Source organism: Orcinus orca, chromosome 2, assembly GCF_937001465.1.
Source record: "Orcinus orca chromosome 2, mOrcOrc1.1, whole genome shotgun sequence".
NCBI lineage: Eukaryota > Metazoa > Chordata > Mammalia > Artiodactyla > Delphinidae > Orcinus > Orcinus orca.
Window position 1 is genome coordinate 105,214,368 of NC_064560.1, and position 19,513 is coordinate 105,233,880.

Genomic DNA, 19,513 nt, shown 5'->3' on the forward strand with positions numbered 1-19,513 from the left:
TGGGAATGTAAATTAATACAGCCACTATGGAGAACAGTATGGAGGTTCCTTAAAAAGGTAAACATAGAATTACCATATGGCCCAGCAATCCCACTACTGGGCATATACCCAGAGAAAACCGTAATTCAAAATGACACATGCACCCCAGTGTTCCTTGCAGCACTATTTACAATAGCCAGGTCGTAGAAGCAACCTAAATATCCATCGACAGATGAATGGATAAAGAAGATGTGGTACATATATACAATGGAATATTAGTCATAAAAAGGAACGAAATTGGGTCATTTGTAGAGACATGGGTGGACCTAGAGACTGTCATACAGAGTGAAGTAAGTCAGAAAGAGAAAAGCAAATATCACATATTAACGCATATATGTGGAATCTAGAAAAATGGTACAATTGAACCAGTTTGCAAGGCAGAAATAGAGACACAGATGTAGAGAGCAAATGTATGAACGCCAAGGGGGGAAAGCGTGGGTGGGGGGGATGAACTGGGAGATCGGGATTGACATGTATACACTAATATGTATAAAATAGATAACTAATAAGAACCTTCTGTATAAAAAAAAAATTAAATAAAAAATTTTTTTAATAAAATAAAAAACTTCTGTTGGTTCCCTGTTGATTAAATGATAAAACCCAAACCGAACTTGGCAACAGGGCCCTTCACATGTCCTAGCTGACTTTCTTCTTGAGTTGTACACTCTCACACTGGCTAGGTTGAACTCTCAGACCTTAGTGCCCTTGCACATATTATTCATTGTCTTTATTTCTATGTCCTTCCCCCATCCTCATCTTCACTTGCCCAACTCCATCTCTCCTCCTGAGTTTGAGGGGTTGCTTCCTTGAGAAAGCCATCAGTGACAAACTCCCTACCCAGATAGCTGCCCATCCTCTCTACTCTTACAGCTTTCTTCAGATCTCTGAAATAGCACCTAAATATCTGTCAGTTCCCTCGGATCAGGAACAAGGACCACTTCTGGCTTCCTCTTAACCCCTGTGCAACAGGCATTGGATGACTAAGCAAACATGAAGCTTTGCATACTGCAAATCACTTTCCACTCTGTTCCTAAGAGCATCAGGGCAACTTCCCATATTTTAACTACAAGAGGCCCATCGCCCTCACCCAGGAGGCCTAAGAAATAGGTAATAAGAGTTCTGTAAGCCCATTCCTATAGAATTCCTATAGGAATTTCTATAGAATGAATGGTGTCCTCAGAAAGTATACTCTGGGACACTCCTGGGAGCCACTTGTCAAAAACATTCCTCTTGGATATCTCAAAACAAAATGTTGGGGGGAGGGGACAATAAAAAATATTTCCCTTTCTATTTTATGCAGTGATCCGTGGCCTGTTAGGAACCGGGCCACAGAGCAGGCGCTGAGTGGTGGGTGAGCAAGTGAAGCTTCATCTACCGCTCCCATCTCTCCCATTACTGCTTAAATTACCGCCTGAACTATCCCCACCCCCCTTCCATGGAAAAATTGTCTTCCACGAAACTGGTCCCTGGTGCCAAAAAGGTTGGGGACCGCTGATTTAATGCATCATCACAGAGCATAAAGAGAAGGTGAGAGAAAAACAGAGAGCAGGAGAGAGGAAGAGCAGTGCAAGGAAGAGAGAATGAGCTATTCAATGTCAGACTCTGCTGTCTGTCTGCCTATACCTCCTACTACTGCCTTTTCCTTGAGAAATCATCCCAGCCAATGCCTTGCCCCTTTCCCATTGATCCTTCTATCTGGGATTTTCCACTGCTGACCAAAAATAAAAAGGAAAATTTGGGTTGTACCAAAAATCCAAATTGTGTGATTTTACTAGGATATTTACTCTATCTAGATAAATGTCTATCTTATTAATATAAGTGCCTATATTACATTAAGTAGTATTTATTTTGTTCTGGCAAATAAGAATAATGCAGGGTTTCTCTTGTCTCTGTAACCAGCAACATCCAACAAGTCAATTTGGTTTTTCCTCAGATTCTTTGAGAAATACTCTCACAATAAGATGGCTTATCTTTCTAATGTTTTAAATGTAGATTGTCTGAAGCTGCTTTTCCTTTCTTCAGCTGTTTACTCTAATGTTTGGCATCTGTGGATTTTAGTCCCAGAGTTAGATCAGCCTGGAGAGTTTCTAATTTCTTGATCTCTCAGTTCTGGCCTGATTCCTGCCCCCTGGGAAATATAATGCTGCTTCTGGAATCTTTCTAAATCACACAAGGACTGTTGTATAACAACATATCAGTGATCAGAGTTTATGACTCAGAGCTTTTGAAAGTCTAAATTCTAGTATCTGTTCTTACACTGTCTCCTGGTCAGGGTTTAGGCCTCCCAGTTTTTCCCCACTTCACCTTATAGAAACTAGATCCAAGAATTGATGAGACAAACCACATTTGCAAAGATAATGTTAGATTATGATAAGGGCATAATTTAGAGAAGACAAGAATAGACATAAGAGGAGAGAAAGGTTAATGAATATTTGGCAGTCATTTATAAATTAACCCAATATTGAGTATCTACTATATGCCAAGTAATTTCACATATATTCTCCCATTTAATCATTAAAGTAACCCTGTGGCATAGGCATTAGTTGTCTCATTAAAAGAGAAAACTGAAGCTCAGAGGGGTTAGATGCCTTGCCCAAGGGTCCCACTGCTACTGAGTGTCACAGGATTTGAACTTATGTCCTTTGACTCCTGGTACAGAATTATTTTCACTGCACCACTCTGTTGAAAAGACTAGTACCTTCCACAGTTGGCAATTTGTCATCCTTTACCTGTGATTCACTTTTTAATGTAAGCTTTACTAAAATAAATTCATTTTTATTCTAGTACAACCTCAAAAGGTTACCTTGTCTAGAAAAGTGAAACTGAGAGGTTGTCCCTATTCTTAGAATAGTCTAAGCAAGAACTGGGAAAGGTGGAATTTGTAGAGAGTTGATACCATTCCCTGGATCCTTTACAAACAAGAATAAACCCCTATCTAATGCAGACTACTCAATGCTGCCTCCTTTTAGACTAAGTGGGGCTCTTTTACTGAGGAAGCTGCTAATATGGCATCAGGCTATTAATGGGAAAAGCATTTACTTTAGATTAAGAACAGTGTAAAGTAGAGTGGGGGCCCTCTATGACTGGCTATTAGGGATGTTAATTAAATATTTATAATGTCTAAATTAGCATAGTGAAAGCTCAATTCATCAATTTGTTCTGGTCTGTAAGGGGGAAAAAAATAACTCCAAATGCCCCTGAAGAAAGATGCTATGTGAGTCAATAGGAAGATGACTGAACAATTTATTATGATTGTGGTAAACTTTTTATTTTGATTTTATTTAAAGGTACTTGTTGCAGCACCTTACCTTAAAGACCATTTACCACAGTCAATATACTGGAGGGCCATGTATTATTCATTGTTATCCAATGAAAAATTTGCTAAGGTGCTTCAATGCTGAATATCTGATTGATTAATTGATTTCTTGATAGTTACTTCCAAAAAGTAAAGACTAGGTTTAATATTGAGAAGTGGGGCTGGAAGCCAGAAGCCCCAGTTCCTTCCTCTATTACTAACTAGCCTGCTGAAGGACCTAGTTTTCCAAGCCTTGAAATGATATCTTGCTAATAGAGTTGTTTTCAGGCTTCATGGTTAATAATTGAGAGGAATAGTTGGAACTTCTGCTGAAAACTGCTAAGTATGTGGCTGCTTCTCCTGTCTAGTGTAGGGAAGCCAGGAATATTAACACCTAAATGCCCACAGCCTGTGAATGCTTAATGAATGTATTTTACGAATTCCTTTTAAAATTATTTTAACCTCATTTTATTATCAGAAAGTCCCAACCGTCCAATGTATTTTCAACTGTAGATGACGCTGGCTGCAGTGGAGACTTCATCACCAATACTTAAAGGAAGTTGTCTGTAGCTGGCTTAAGACTACAGGTTGTCTGTAGTGGCTCATCACCACTCACACATGTTTGGGTAAATACACTTAATTATGCGTGGAGTTTGGAATTTTTTACAAATCCATTCTCCCCACACTGGCCCAGTAGTTCCCTGATCATATTTAATGAATGTACTTCTCCCCCAAAGCTAAAACTTAAAAAATAAAACTATTAAGATCTTATAGGGTTTTTTTGGCTATAATGAACTGTTTTCCTTCTACCTTGTAGGTTTTCTTCTCCAATGAAGAAGTGACCCGAAATACAATCTGACCCCTCTTTATATGGGTGCATCTAAGCGCCCTCTTTCTTTCCTCCATCAGACAAGCTGGCCTTCCCTAGAGGGCGGGCTGGCGTGAAAGGGTTAAAGGTTCTCTGGTCAAAATGACCCAACAGAAGGAGCCCGGCCCAGAGCTGAAATCTAAGTGCTAATGACCGCTGCCCTTCACCCTGCTGCTGTCCACCGGCCGAACCTGAGGCCGGGTGGGGGCCGGGACTGGGAGAGGGCACAATGTTCTGCATTTAACATTTGAACTTCTCCTATCCAAGGCAGCAGGCCGTTTTGTCCTGAGGTCGCTGACCCTGGCTCCCCCATCAGCTGCCCTGAAACCTTAATTGAATGACAGATGGTCATCTTCTGGGGCGCCAGAAGCTGCGGGCTGCCAGCCGCGCGGGGGCTGCGGCCCCAGGCCCCAGCGGTCCTGCCCCGGCCCTGCCAGCAAGGGGCGGGCCGGCAGAGGCAGCAGGCGGCCCGCTGGCGCGGCGGGGACGGTGGGCTTAGGCCAAACGCGCGGCTCCGCACCCCCTGAGTAACCAAGGGTCTAAGTGGCCGCGCAGGCGATAAACCTCTGGATCCTATAGCGCCCTTCCCTGCCTCTCAGGCAAACCGCCCGACACAGGGTAGGCCCAAGTTAGGCCTTGGGCCTTGGAAGGCGGCCGAAAAGGGTCAAAACTTCTCGCCGTCTGTGCCGGAAGGCCCATATTCCAGCAACCGGGGGCCCAGAGCGTCGAGGTCTGGGATCCGTGCGGCTTGAGACCGATAGGGCAGCGTCCAAGCCCAAGATGCCCACCCACAGGCTTGCCCATCCGCCTGGGCCGGCGATCGGGCCCGGAAAAGGCCGGATTCCACGCCGTATGCCCTGCCGTACGCGTCCTGCCCTGAGCCACCACGAGCGCCTTCGGGCGAGCGCCATTCCCTGCCTGAGGCCACGCGAGCCACGCTGATGTTCGCACGCTGGGGTCCCGGAACTACCCCATTGCGAGGAGCTTTCAGGGCTCTAGGGTAAAAGATGGGCACCCCAAAAGGCGCCCGGAGGCACCAAGGTCCAGCATTGCTATCTCAGCCGCCCGCCCGCGCTCTAGTGTCCTATTTCTTTAAAATAAAAGCTGCGAGCCCTACAATTACTGGGATTACAGTGAGCGGGTATTGATCCGCAGCCGGCATTGTAGGATCAAGCAGGCGGGCGGAGGCAGACGTCGCCGCCCCCACCCCTCGCCGCCGCCTAGTCCTGCAAAGCGCTAGAAAACCGTTTCCAAATGTTTGATTTCAAACGCACCATCAACACCTGCTGCAAAAGAACGACCACCCCCCTCCTCCTCTTTGCCCCCACCTCCTCCCCTCCGCCCGTGGGCCTCCCAGGCCCTAGCCAACTACACAGCCACCTTAAGCCCTTTTTCCCCTTCTTTCTTTCTTTCTTTTTCTTTCTTTCTTTCTTTTCTTCCTTCTTTCCTTCCTTCCTTCCTTCCTTCCTTCCTTCTTTCTTTCTTTCTTTCTTTTTCTTTCTTTCTGTCTGTCTGTCTTTCTTCCTCCTTCCTTCCTTCCTTCATTCCTTCCTTCCTTTCTCTCTTTTTTCTTCCTTTCTTTCTTTCTTCTCTCTTTCTGTCTTCTTTCTTTCTCTCTTTTTTTAAATTACTGAGGGAAATATACACATAAGCAAAAAAAAAAAAAAAAAAAAAAAGCCTCCCCGGCAGGCGCGAGCGGGGGTATTGAGGAGGCCGGCGAAGGCGGTAATGCAATCCTAATGCATAGATAGCTGACATCAACTTCCGTCAGGCAGCTCCTGGAGATCGAACCTTTCGATTGTAACTGGGACAATTTGCATAGTGATTCCCTTTCAGTGCTTTCCCGGGTCCGTAACAAGCCCAGGCAGCTATTCAAATGCAAGATGCAACCCCAAATGCAAGACTGGCCCGACCAAAAAGAGCCATACGGCGCCCGGGAGAAGCGAGACCGTTGCTCTGGATCTCATCCTTCTCTCTTCTTCTTTCTTCTCTCTTTCTCTTCTCGGGTTCCTGATTTAGCTGGGAGCTGTTTATTTATGGCTGCAAATGTGTGCGTGCGAGAGAAAGGGGGAATTGATCTTTGCCTGGACTTAAAGATGGAGCCGAAGACGCTGGAGGGAATTTGGGTTTGTGCGCCTAGCTCAGACCCCGGGCGCCGAAGGGGGCCGTTTGGCACGAAGCCCGAGGTCTCTCTTTTCCGCACCCCTCACCTCGCGACCTTGCAGCAATCTGCGGGCCCTGGAGCTGCCTGGTTGACCCACCTGCCCGGGGCCGAGCTGCCGAGAAAGGCTTCATGGAGGGAGCCATCCCGTCCTTGTCTTTAAAATGAGAGCAATAAAAGGTATCACCGGCGACGTGTGCGGATCACTTTTTCTTACTGTGCGTTGGCTGGGGGGGGGGGTGGCTGATAGGATACGTGGGAGGGGGAAATTAGGGGACTAGAAATTGGGCTCCCCCGCTTCGTTTCCCGGTTTCTTTCTCATTTGAAATTACGCAGATTGACTCTCGCTTCCCTTCCTACTAGGGGTCAAATCCTTAAACGCGAACCTGATCACTTGTCACAGAAGCAACTTGCCATGAAATCCGCTAATGCGCAGCGACTCGCCCACCAGGGTAAGCCAGTCTCACAGGCGCGTGCGGGGGTGGGGGTGGGGGGTAGGACGGGGCAGGGGCTCCAGGGTCCCGGCGTCGCTGGTCCTGCTGAGCCTGTAGCCACGCAAACAGGGTGGGAGCCGAGGGAGGAGGGCAGAAGCCGCGTCACGGCCAGCGAGCCGAACAAGGGCGTCCCCCTCCCAGCCTGCCCTCACGGCCTTGGCCGCTAACAAGTCCTCCTGGCAAATTTAAAGCAGCAAATGAGGGCGGGGAGGAGGCCTCCCAAACAGGGTATAAATAATCCGGGCGTGCCCAGCGTGGTGGCGGGTATGCGAGCGCGCGTCTGCGGTTTGTGCGCGGTTCTCCCGCGAAGCCGCGTGAAGCGGCAGAACCGCACCTGCTGTCGTGCGCGTCGTAGAAGTGCAGCTAGCCAGATTCACTGACCCGAGGAAATCCCCAAATTAGAACTTGTCTACACTTCCCTAGGCCGGTTGCCGCTTTCTAAATCTCCCAGGTTGCTTGGCTGTCTCTCCAAATCCAGCCCAAACCTGCTAAGGATGATCACAGGCCACTGTCCTTGCAGCACTGACCGTTATCTCGATGGCAGAAACAGCTCCTCTGGTCAGACAGCTTAAAGCAGCAGCTAAATTCGTGTCTTTTTTTTTTTTCTTTAATGACGAAAAGAAGCACAGATTTCCTAATGTTCTTTGTTTATATCGGCTCGGGTGCTGCAAGCTGTCTGACCATGAGCTTTTTCGTTGTGCCTGTTTCATGCAGAGCACTCGGGATGTTTTTTAGTCTTGTATCTTAAAATATATATAGAGAGAGAGAATGCTTTCCCGATCGTCTTGCAATAGGTTTCTTAAGAACCAGACATGTAGGGAAGCTTTGGGGATTGGATGGTGAGAAAAGCAGACTGGAATGTACAAATAAACCCAATGCAAATTGAAAACAAATTGAACAGAGGAAATGATTACGAGAGAAGATGAGGGAATTAACTGGTCTGGCAAGAGCAATTTTAAGGTCTGAATTTTTCAGATTTAATGGCCACACATAACAAATTGAAAGGAATTAAATCTATTCTTTTACCTGTGTATTTTTTATTCACAACCAAAGAACACAGGCACTCCTGGTTTTCTTGGTCAAGTGCACATTCTGAGGCATTTCAAAGGACAAGTCAGCTTTGGGGTGCTTTCCTACTTTTTCCATAAACTACAACCAGTTTAATTCTGACGGAAAACAATTTAAGATTTACTTCCGGTTGTAGAAAGGAAGAAAAATTTTTAAATCCTGACAGTTAAACTATTACCAGATTCTAAGGGGTTAATTTGATGTAAATAACCTACTTGCCTGTGAGCACAGAATCTGGAAGTTAGAGGCCCTGGTGGCAAAAAGACTCTGTCTGGTGGTGACAGAGCTTTGTGCGTCTGAGGGGGTCTGGAGAGGCTCTGAGCCTAGCTTTGGGTTTGTTGCATCCCTCTCACTCTCTTAAAACAGTAACTCAAGATGTAAGTAAAAGTGTTTTCATTTTTTATTGATCCCACTAACATCTTTCATTATCCAGCATGTAGCCACAGCAAATTATTGCTCATTTGATACCGAGAATTCTATTGACCATCGCTTTCGTTGGAGAGAGAATTCTAACTACTCTGGCTTCTCTGTAGTCAGAGCTGAGGCTGAGGACATTCCTCGGCTAAAACCCAAGTAAATTGAGCCCTCAGCCTCCAGGAATTGATGGAGATGTGTTCATTACATTGAGCCACATGAACATGCATAGACATCTGCTTTTTACTCTGCCTGCCTTGCCCCCACTCATGCAAAAGGTCGGCCCCTTTGGAACAGATCTGCCTTCTTAGGAGGCTGGGCATTCGTTTCCCTCTCCTGGACCCCTTCTGGCAACTTCTTTCTAGCTCTGGCCAGGCTTAAGGCAAGGGAAATGACACAATGAAAGCCTGCTCTTTTGATCAATCCGGTGCTCAAAACCACCCCAATGTGGACACCTGCGGAAATCATTACCCCCGCCCCCCCACCAAAAAACTCCTAAAATATCCAGATGAGTGACTTTATAGTCTCGATATAATTTTCTAAATTAAGCTGCCATCCCCTTCAAGACCCCATGTCATCAAAGAGGGCTAAGTACGGGAGGAGGGAGCTCTGAGTTCAGCGTCTGTTCTCTCTTTAGTTGGCAATGGGCGTCCAGCCCCGAATGATAGCCCGGGCAACTCACGTACTTGGCCAGTGCCTGAACGAGGATGTGCCCTCTCCCACCCCGGCCTGGTGAAGGCCTGACCTTTGACCCTAGGGCTAGCAGCTCCAGGGCACTCAAGGCTGAAGAGGGACGAAGGTAGGAAAAAGAGGCTGGAGACATGGTCCGGGAGAGGAAACGAGAGGCCAGGTTTGTTCCCCAAGAAGTTAGTGGCTGAATCTGCCTTCACGCCGAAAGGAACCCGAAGCTGCCCTACAGCAGGGGCCACCCGACGTCTCAACCCTCGGGCTGCCTTCCGCCTCCCCAGGGTGGCTTCCTCGGACCTGCGTGTCTGGACCCATGCGCCTTCGCGGCCTCCCTTTGGGCGTCTCCATGAAAAAAGACTTGAGGGTGCGCTGACCTGACACTACCGCGGGGAAGAGGGAGACGTCGAGCCCGGCAGCAGGTGGGGCTCAACCACCGCTAGCCCGCCGTCGGCGCCCAGCCAGGCCTGTCACATTTCCCAGTAATACATAATCCACGGCTGCTACCCCATAAGCCCTCGACCCCAAGAGAAGGCAAGGACGACCTTGGAGAAGCCATGCCCGTGTGGACTCGGTGGAGGAGATGATTCGGTTGGGTTTCATTTCCACAACCACCAGGAGATAAGTCCCCTCGGTTCCAGAACAAAAGGAGAACCAATTACCGACTTTAACAAATGAGTCGGCGTGTGCAGCCCACCAAACAGCTCCAACTCCAAAGGTGAAGGCACAATTGGGGCTCTAAGGGATCCGTTTTGGCAGTTATTTTCCTAACGGTGCTAAGTGTGCGTGAAACTGTTCGCAGTCTCTCGAGGGCCGCGCTCCATGAACCCTCACGCTTTTGGGAGCTACTTTGTTCTAGAACAAGGTAGTAACGGGGTGGCAGCACGCTCTGCGCACGCTGGACTCTCACCCAAGAGCAGCGGCCTGGAGATGAGAGTAGATTCTAACTCGGCTTGTGGGGATGGGGGGATAGGGGAGGGGTATTTACGCTGAGATTCACACAGTGGATTTTTAGTTGCTGTTGTTTTTTTCTTTTTGTTTTTAACGTAGATAGATAACCCTGGCGTTGGTGTAACCAGCGCGCGCGCGCGCGCGCGCGCGCGCGCAATGCAGTCGTGTTCCTCGAATGCGCGCCCCGCCGGCCACACTTGGAGAATCCAGCCCACAGTGGTTTCGGAAACCCCATTTTCCTGATTGCATCCCAGGCTCTGGAACCCCGCGAGCCTTCCGGGGGAGGGAGCCCCATCCGGGCCAAGTAGTGGATCAGACACACACACATACACACACACACACACACACACACACACACACACAGACGGAGGCAGTGCTTCGTAGGATCGAAGATCCAGGGTGGCTAGATGGGGGTCTGGGAGGCTACGACTGAGGGAGGCCCTGGCGCTGCCGGAGTTGTGCAACCACTAAAGCAGCGCAATCCTGATAATTATTTTGGGAAGAAAGACCTGGGACCTAGGTTTGAGCTAAAGAGGGTTAGGGGCAAGTGACAAATGACCGAACATTTCTTTGGAATGAGGGGGAACTGAGAACTACCCAGCTGGCCCGGAGTTGCCGCAATCTGGACATTAGGAAATATATTCTCCTCGCACACACAGCAGCACACATCTCTGATGGCAAGCTCACCCCTGCCCAGGGAGCCTCTGGCTCGGCCACTGCACCTCCCAACTGCTTTTTCAGCCTCCTTCAGGTTTTACCAGGCAGATGAAACAAGAAGAACTCGATAGTAAATTATTTTATTCAGACTTCTGTCTTTTTATGAAAATAAAAGGCAACACTTTGTCATTTTTAATCATATAAGCAGACAATAAACCTAATTTCGATATTGATTTTTTCCAGAATCAAGTGATTTTGTGCAGTGTCTGTTGTATTTCCTTTTCGAGGAAGGGCCATTTGCTGGTAGATTGTGCGGCTCTAAGACTTCACTACATATAGTTGATTGTGGACTTTGAAGCCAGGTAGCTGAGAGGGGGCTCGTCCTGGGTGGCAGGAAGTTTGGTTTTTGTCTAATTATCTAGATAATGGTTTCAACTTGGCCTTGCCTGGTGCCCTAGGACAGATTTAAGGCTCAACTGGTGCTTGTCGGAGTTATGGCCTCAGAAATTCACTTTAATTTTTTTCAAAATCAAAATCAAATAAACAAAAATAAAAACAACAACCCCAAAAATCTTGATAATGTCAAGGGCCCAGACAACACCATGAGGAGCGTTAGCAAGGGGAGTGCACTCTCCCAGCAGCCCCAAGTTCAGGAAATGGGCATGACCCCGAGCTGGCCAATCTTGGACTGCTGCAAAGGCCCAGCGGAGAAGTGTCAGGGGATGCCAGTTACTGCCAAAGGGCTCAGAGGCATGGATGATTCCTCCAAATTCTGGTGCTCTTTCTTTTTTCAAAAACAATATTATATTTGATGTTGATGCCAAATGGAGTTGGCACCTCTCTTGTGAAAGTCTCGAGGTGCAGAGAGATCGGCCAGGCCTCCACCTAGCTCTAGAAGGAAGAGAGGGAGGGAGGGAATGAGGGGAGAAAGCTGCAGAGAAGAAAAGAGTGAGGTGGAGAGAGGAAGGAAAGAAGAAATCAAGAAAAGAGGTGGAGAGGAAAGAAAAACGGAAGGAAGAGGGGGAAGATAGAAATAAAAGGGAAAAGGAGAAGTGAAAAGGACGATGAAGAAGAGGAAGAAAGGAAAAGAAAAAGGAAAAATATATTTTAAAAGACCTAATAAAAAATAAAAGTACTCCATCCTTAAGAGGGAAACTGTTTGCTCTGTGGACTACCTGGGACTTTTCCCACAGCTCCGGGTGGTTTCTCCTCCCCACTGGAACACAGAACAAATGACAGTCCCGAGCATAAATTCAAAGACCCTCAACTCCTACTCCAATCCAAAAGGCTGGACTCAGGGCACACGGACCGCTGGGACCCACCTACTAACCCAGCGTCCGCCGATGCCCCCCACACCCCCCGCGGTGAATGGCAAAGGTCACCCTCTTCCCCCTACCCCCCGACCCCTGCCGCTGCTTCCAAGGGCCTAGGACCCTGGCTCGGGGGAGGGGACCTGGCGGTTCTATGCCTGGCAGAGGGGGATGGAACCTAGGGCCGTCGAGTGACCCTAGGGCTCTGACCTTTTCCGCCGTCCTCCAGGGTCAGTAGTTAACCTTTCGCTCCCCGCCCCCGCCACTCAGTGGCCCTCGGCTAGGGAGAGTGGGTCAATATTTGGGACCAGCATAGGAGCGGGCGGCGCCCAGGCCGAATTGCAAGAGGATGGGGCCCAAACCAGCGTGCTCATTCTGCTCCCCACGCCCAGAAAACCCAGCTTCATGGATCCCTCGCTTGCCCGGCGCTGGATGCCAAGGCCCAGTTAAACCCCGTACCTGGTAAAGAACCCGCTGAGGCACGTAGGAAGAGAGTGGACTTCTTTCCCATTTTTCCTGCCCTGTTCAGAGCAGTTTCTCTTCTTTCAAAGCGTCACGCACCCCTCAGACACCAGCCACCCGTTTGCATTTTGGGGATACGAAGAGCTTTGGTCAGGTGGGAGGCAGTGCAGAGTCAGACTTGTGCCCCCCTCAAACCCGAAGCATTTAACTCCTCTGTGGGAATAGGTGCCAAGAGAACCAGTGAAGAAATCGAGCCAAAGTCCATGCTGCCGGGCCCAGCTGATTGCCTCACCATCCCTGCCGGGACAGCAGGAACCAGCCTAGCGCCTGCCCCGTTCCACTAACTTCCGAAAGCGCCTGCGACCGGCGCCCCAGAGGGCTCTCCCGGCGGGGACCGGGGGAAGGTGGGCGGCAAACCGGAGGCTGCAGAGGCTGGCGGAGCACCCCCCGCCCCCAGCTCCCCGCGGCTTGGGGTTTTCGCGGTCTCCCCAGCTGGAGCCGGGGCCGCCAGGAGCCGAGAGCGTTAGGTTCAAATGCATCAAGGCTCTGAAGTCATTCATCCGGTTTCATAAATAATTTTCTTATTACACTTAAGCCCGATTCCTGCCCCCTTCCCGTTTTTATTGCGGGGTTTCAGCGGCTAAAAAGTTTCTAAGTCGGGTGGGCCGTTGTTTTCCTTTTTCCATCATTAACATCTTTAATATAAGCTATCAATAACCCTGTCGTTCGGAGCCGAGTTTCACGGTATTGATCCACGCGGCTATTCATCTCTGCCATGCAAGACACGGAATAATTTTCGCATTACAGTAGCTTGGATTTGCTTTTAATTCATATTTAAAGCTGCAACCGGCTCGGCGGAGCGCTCTGCGAAAGACTAGAGGCGCCTAATTAATAATAAGTTAGAAACGAAGGAAGGCACCGGCGAATAAATAATTAATACAGACATCTATGTCTCTTTGAATATTGCTCCTTTAAAAATTTAGACTTACCAGGACCATACTGTAAGTCTGCAATTTATATTGCAGGGATGATTTAAGAAAGCTATTTTTTTTCCTTGAAATACAATACTAAATTATTTACAGTGTTTTTGCAAACCTAAGTTCCTTCATTAGCCAGCCCCGCCGGTTTGTTCCTTCCAGGTGGAAAACACTAATTTTAAAAAATAATCATAATAAGAATCATAATAAACTCCCAGGAACCACTGTCTGCAATTAGCGAAGGGTGGCAAGGGTGGGGGCTGATTGGCTGGAAGAGAGGAGTATGGGGTCTTCAGCCCTCCGAGGGGCTGAGAGCTGCCCCGTAGTGGTGGGTGGGGGCGGGGGGTTGTTAGGAAGAGAAAACAACAAAATCCAAAATCATTGGGCAGTGACTTTGGGCATTCGATGGTTGCAGAAGAAACAAAGTTTTAGGTAAACTCAGAGTCCTCAAGGGGACTCCAAGCGGGAGGAGGCTATGATTGGGAGGGTCCCAAGTCCTTCCCCCTACACCCCATGGAGGAAAAAAATAGAATTTTTAGAGAAAAGCTATTCAAAGCCAGGTCTGGATTCCAGGCTATCCAGGAGCTGCCAGTGGGCTAGAAGAGATAACAAAATTCAAGTGGGTCAGAGTGACTGAAGATCTGACGATCGGACGAGGTTTTGTGTGAGAGAGACTAGGATTTGTTTGCCATATTGTTAGCAATATTGATTTTTTTTGTTACTTGGATTAATGTATGTTAAACAGGGAAATGCAGGCATTAGTCAAGTACATTGTAATCATCTATTGTTGAGACCGACCTTTCTCAGGTGAGTGCTGGAGGCTCAGGACTATGAGGCACTTCCAGGGGCTGAAGACCATCCAGGCCCAGGTAAGGGCATCCGAGATCCCCCAGGGTCTGGCAGTGTAGGGAGAAGACAACCTCAACTCCAGCTCGCTCTCCCTCCCCCCTCCTTTTAGAATTACAGGTTTATTTAACCAACCCACTACCCCGGTATGTCGGGCTCAATCTGTTGCTGGGTTAAATGATGATTAGAGAAATTGAGAGGTGGAGGCATTCTTGACACCCAAAGTTCCTCACTTCTCCCCCACGCATCTTCCCCCACAGCCTCCTAGCCCCGCCTCCAGGTCTATTGGCCCTGGTGACCATCCCATCAACCCCCTTGGGTCTCGACCAAGAGTCCCCAGGGCTGGGGACTCGCACATGCCAGTCAGTGGCCTGAGGCTTGCAGGGGAGCACAGCCCCTGCGCCTACACAAGTACATCAAGTACACGCATAACATGCATCTACACCCTTAGGCCTGAAAAAAAGATAAGAGGTGGGGAGGGAGACGCCTGGAGACCCTCCCGGCCTGACTCAGGACTTTGGGTGCTGGCCCGGCCCTGAGAAGCGTGCTCAGAGACAACGCCCCTCCCCCCATATCGGTCCCCAGGGTCGTCTTCCCTCACCCAATCCCAGCCCCCGCCCTCCACCCCCGCAGGCCTTGCCGCCTCACCCTGCCATTGGGGGAGAGGGGTTCTAAGGTCACACACTCTGCTTTTCTTCCCAACCCCCCTCCCGCGCCCTGGGTCACCGCATTTATGGGGCAAGATACCTTCACGCACGAAGGTCCTGCCGCATCAAGGTGAAGGTCTTTTCCGAGCTCCACCGACCCTGAAGGGCTTGCACAGAATCCCTTGGGCCTTGGACGGTTCAGAAGGGGGCAAGAGGGTGAGCTTCAGGGTTAAAGGGCGGGGATGGGGGTGGGGGAGAGACTTCTGGGCGCCTGACGACTCCATAATCCTTCGCCGGAATGGCGCTCGGGCAGGCGCTCGCCCAGAGCCGGAGGGTCCCACAGCCAGAGGCTGCATCTCGTGCCAGCCACGAGGGTGAAGGGATGAGGAGACCGAGACATGCAAGGCGGACAGGGCCGGATGGGCAAGAAAAGAAGGAAACGTGTGGAAAGTGTGAAGGGGAAAGGAGAGACGAAGGTTGGGAGGGAAAAAGGAGGCTCGGTCTGGAGAAAACACAAGGCCCGGCGCAGCCCGGGAGGGAGGCACAAACAAGGGATGGGGAGCCCAGAACACCGGCGTTTCATTTTTAAATCTTCTAGGTGTCTGCGGGTCAAATAAAGACAAGGGCCGTAACGATTATTCTGTTAAATCTATGGTACTTGACTTCGCAAACACTAATTGATTAGACACCAAAATGATTTGTTTAAAGAGTTTTCCTTCCCAAGGGCAGCTGCTCTCGGGCCCGGGTCGGCGTTATCCTGCGAGGCTGCGGAAGAGACCGGCCAACGCGCCGCGCGCCAGGCCGCGGAGGCCGCAGTCGGCCCGGGGCTGTCGGCGCGGGTCCACGCCCCTTCAGCCTCAGGCTCCCGGCTGGCCCGCACCCCGCTACCTCCGCCCTTCCTGTCCTCCGGGTCCGGAGCTTGCTCCACCTGGGGACCTTCTTGAGCCCACTGTGCCTTCTGCCCGCCCCCTTTGCTCTGAGTTGTCCACACTTTGAGATGCTTTGATCTGCTCCAGAGAAATGGCCCCCCTCTCCCTTGCCTCTGGCCTCCCCAGCCTCCAGCCCTGGCATTCTCTACCTCGGCGGCGCGCGGCTAACCCAGAGTAGAGCCCCAGAAGGGAGGCACTGGAAGAGCATTAACCACCTCCCCAAATCTGGTAAATTCTTTGCCCCTACCCTACCCCGCAGCCCGGATAGGTCTCCTTTGTAATATACTTCAACAGTACAAAGATAAGACCAAGAAAGAAAATCCACTGAAGGGTTGGCCAGAGAAGGTCACCTGCCCCGGCATCTAGCTGGCTGCGTCCGCAGCAGGGTCCTGAAGCCAGCGTGTCCCACCTGGGAGCCTTGGACCCCACCCGAAGCCCCACGGCATCAGGACACCCCTTATCCCTTCAGCGCTCTCAGCTGGAGACCTTGAAAAGCCCTCGCCGAAGTGGGCAACCGTTGGAACGAATCTAAGTCCAAGAGAAGCCGCCTCTAGCTTATCGGATGCCCCAAGAATGGAAGTAACCGGAGATGCTCCCAGAGGGGTCTGAGGTCCTAGAAGTGCTGCCCCGACCGCCCTGTGCACCTCCTATAACCTGGAGTCCTCTGGGGTTGGCACCAGCTGTCAAAGAGCTCTTCACCAGAGCGTCTTCTCTGGGATGTGGAGGGTGTGGTTAGGAGATGGAACAAAGGAGAGTGCAAAACACAGAATAAAAAAATATATTGTTATGAGCAAAAACCGTAATTTACATTAAAAAGGAACAAAGGAAACCGAACAGATGAATAAAAAGTATATGAAGGTCAAAGGTTGATGAAGAGGGTTAGAATAATTGATTACTGCTTCCTTTGGCCCCCATAAAGTGGAGAGAAGCCATTGACTAATTTTTTTTAACTGTTGTCAATAATGAATCATCAGGCCACCCTCTTCTGAATTTTTTGGCGTTCCATTGTAAGCCAATAGCAATTTTCTGGGGGAAAAACAAAAATCTGCAGAGGTGGGAAGAAGACAGGAGAACCTGGCCAGAAGCACCCAGGACCAAATCCTTCACCCACAGTTATCAAGTGCCCTACTGTGCCAGACACCAAAAAAATGGTTCCTCACCGAGAGTTTAATTCTAGACTTGCTACAGGCATCAGAAATGCTGGTGAGTGGACTTCCCTGGTGGCACAGTGGTTAAGAATCCGCCTACCAATGCAGGGGACACAGGTTTGAGCCCTGGCCCAGGAAGATCCCACATGCCGCGGAGCAACTAAGCCCGTGCGCCACAGCTACTGAGCCTGTACTCTGAAGCCTGCAAGCCACAACTACTGAGCCCACGTGCCACAGCTACTGAAGCCCGTGCGCCTAGAACCCCTGCTCCGCAAGAAGAGAAGCTACTGCAATGAGAAGCCTGCGCACAGCAACGAAGAGTAGCCCCCGCTCGCTGCAACTAGAGAATGTCTGTGCGCAGCAACAAAGACCCAATGCAGCCAAAAATTAATTAATTAATTAATTAAAAAAAAAAGAGAGCTTTAAAAAAAAAAAAGAAAGAAATGCTGGTGAGTTACATTCTGAGGCCCTGGCCAAGGTGTCAGACTCTCCGTGGAGCCCTGGGTGAGGAAATCTTCCCTGACACCCAGGTTTGCTGTTTGTGTGGTCAACAAATGGGAAGTTAGCATTTGATGGCTCAGAGGGGCTAGAAACAGTTTTTTGGAATGGTCCTGAAAACTGGGACTGGGCCATATGTTACATCTCTGTTACTCACAAAAAGCACTAAAGCAGTAACTCTGAAACTCACAGAAGGTTCTCAAAGAACCTTGTGTGGCCAGCATTTGGAGGAAAGACCTTATTCTCATTCTCTTTTCTAAGCCTAGTGGGGTCACCTGGCAAGCTCTAGCCCACCCAGCATAGGAAGGATTGCACCTGTCTCACCACCACCAGCAGCACCCCAACATCTACAAAATAAGTAGTCTAAAATATTTGTTTCCACACTGAAAACATTGCCAGCCACAAGCATCCAGCCCATAGTCTTATTTCCCTTTTTCTTAAATATATACATGTATGAAATGGGGTGGTGACTGACATTATTTTTTTCTTTAAGTTCCCTGCAGCTACTCAAAATCTAACCAGCTGACAATGAGCCCTCCCCTCAGGCTTCTTGGCTGTGATAAAGAACTGTACAGTATCCTGTAATCACATACACTAGACCCACTGAGTAATTTCAAGAGACCCCTCCCTGGCCTCTTTAATCCTCCATAGTGCACCTGATGTTATGCTGGGCAGTGGAAGAGGGAAGGGAAGAGAGGGACAAAATGACAAAAAGCTATCCTAGCCCTCCTGTCCTTCCCCCCCACCCCGCCACACACACACACACACACACACACACACACACACACACACACGCATACATGTGCATTCACCCTAACTAGGCCTAAGAGCATCCATCCCACCCATCATACATTCTTAGTATAGGAAAGTTTTCCAAGACATTGAATAAGAATAAAATGTTTCTGAGAAATTACTGCAATTCAGTCAACTACAAGAAAACAAAGGTTAAATGAAAGGAATGAACAGCCAAGAAAGATTAGGGAGATTTGCAAACTCCCCAAGCAAGTCCTGCACTCACATTAGTCCACCATATACAATACTTATCCAGATTTTTACTTTGGCTACTCCTTTAGGGACCAGCACTGAACCAGACCCCCTTTTCATGGGTGGGGTGGGGCTGGGGGGACAGAGGGAGTTAAGCTCACCTGATCCCAGCCCTCTTCAGGTAGACTCCAGGGGCTCAGTCGAGAGCCTCACATGAAGGAGCGTTTCCAGGATCAAGTCCCTAATTAGTTACACAAATAGAAAACCATGAACAATTTGTGCATTTGGTGGTATTTACTTCTTTCTTTTAACAAACTGCCTTTGGGAAAGAGAGTTGTCATAAGGGCAAATCGATCACTTCAGGGGGATTAAAATATGGGGGGGGGGCAAACGGTTTAGCTCAAAGTCTGCCTTCTACGTTAACCCATTGTTTGGTCTCATATAAGGGCTACGTGCTCTATGTTGTAAGAAATGAGAACAGAAACAATAAGGAGCCAAGAATTCAGCTTCCCACCAACATATTGTGATCCACTAGGGAGAAAATATGTTTTAAGTTTGCGTATATGTACGTATGACTAGAGAGATGTAGATACAAGAGTAACTTTAAACAGAGTAATTTTGTTTTCTGAGTTCCTTTTTGTCACTGTATTTTTCCCAAAGACGTTCTACTCTCTGGAGGTTTTTAATTCCTAAATATTCATTGTGCAAGCTGATGCTAAGTCCACTGAGATGGACCCCCATCTCCAGGACCTCCATAGGCATTGTTTGGACAAAACAGGAATGTCCGTGGTGATGAAACCAACCAGGTTAACCGATCTCAGGACATGACCACTTTCAAGGAAGGCAGGTAGAGTAACCCACTGGCCTTGACCTACCTTGATCTTGATGTTGCCCAGGCGGTGGTAGGGACCTGGGCAGAGATTGGCCTGCTCATGCCTTAGCTGGTGAGAAGTTTCCCCCAAGGATAGACTGGCCCAAGCTTTTGCCTAAGGGACTCAGCCACCACTACTACTACCATTCCACCACCCTGACCTCTCCTAGACTCTGGGAACATTCCCAGCAGAGACACCGGTGGTGGGCT

The 19,513-nt window shown here is 49.1% G+C and overlaps 1 long non-coding RNA gene across 1 annotated transcript; it reads left to right on the forward strand.

Annotated features, from left to right (window-relative positions):
* The first annotated feature begins 5,845 nt into the window (after positions 1-5,845).
* LOC125963517 (uncharacterized) lies at positions 5,846-10,864 on the forward strand. The gene is made up of 3 exons (XR_007475564.1): positions 5,846-6,543; positions 6,727-6,815; positions 10,074-10,864. It is a non-coding gene; the product is annotated as an uncharacterized LOC125963517 (long non-coding RNA).
* Positions 10,865-19,513: the final 8,649 nt, after the last annotated feature.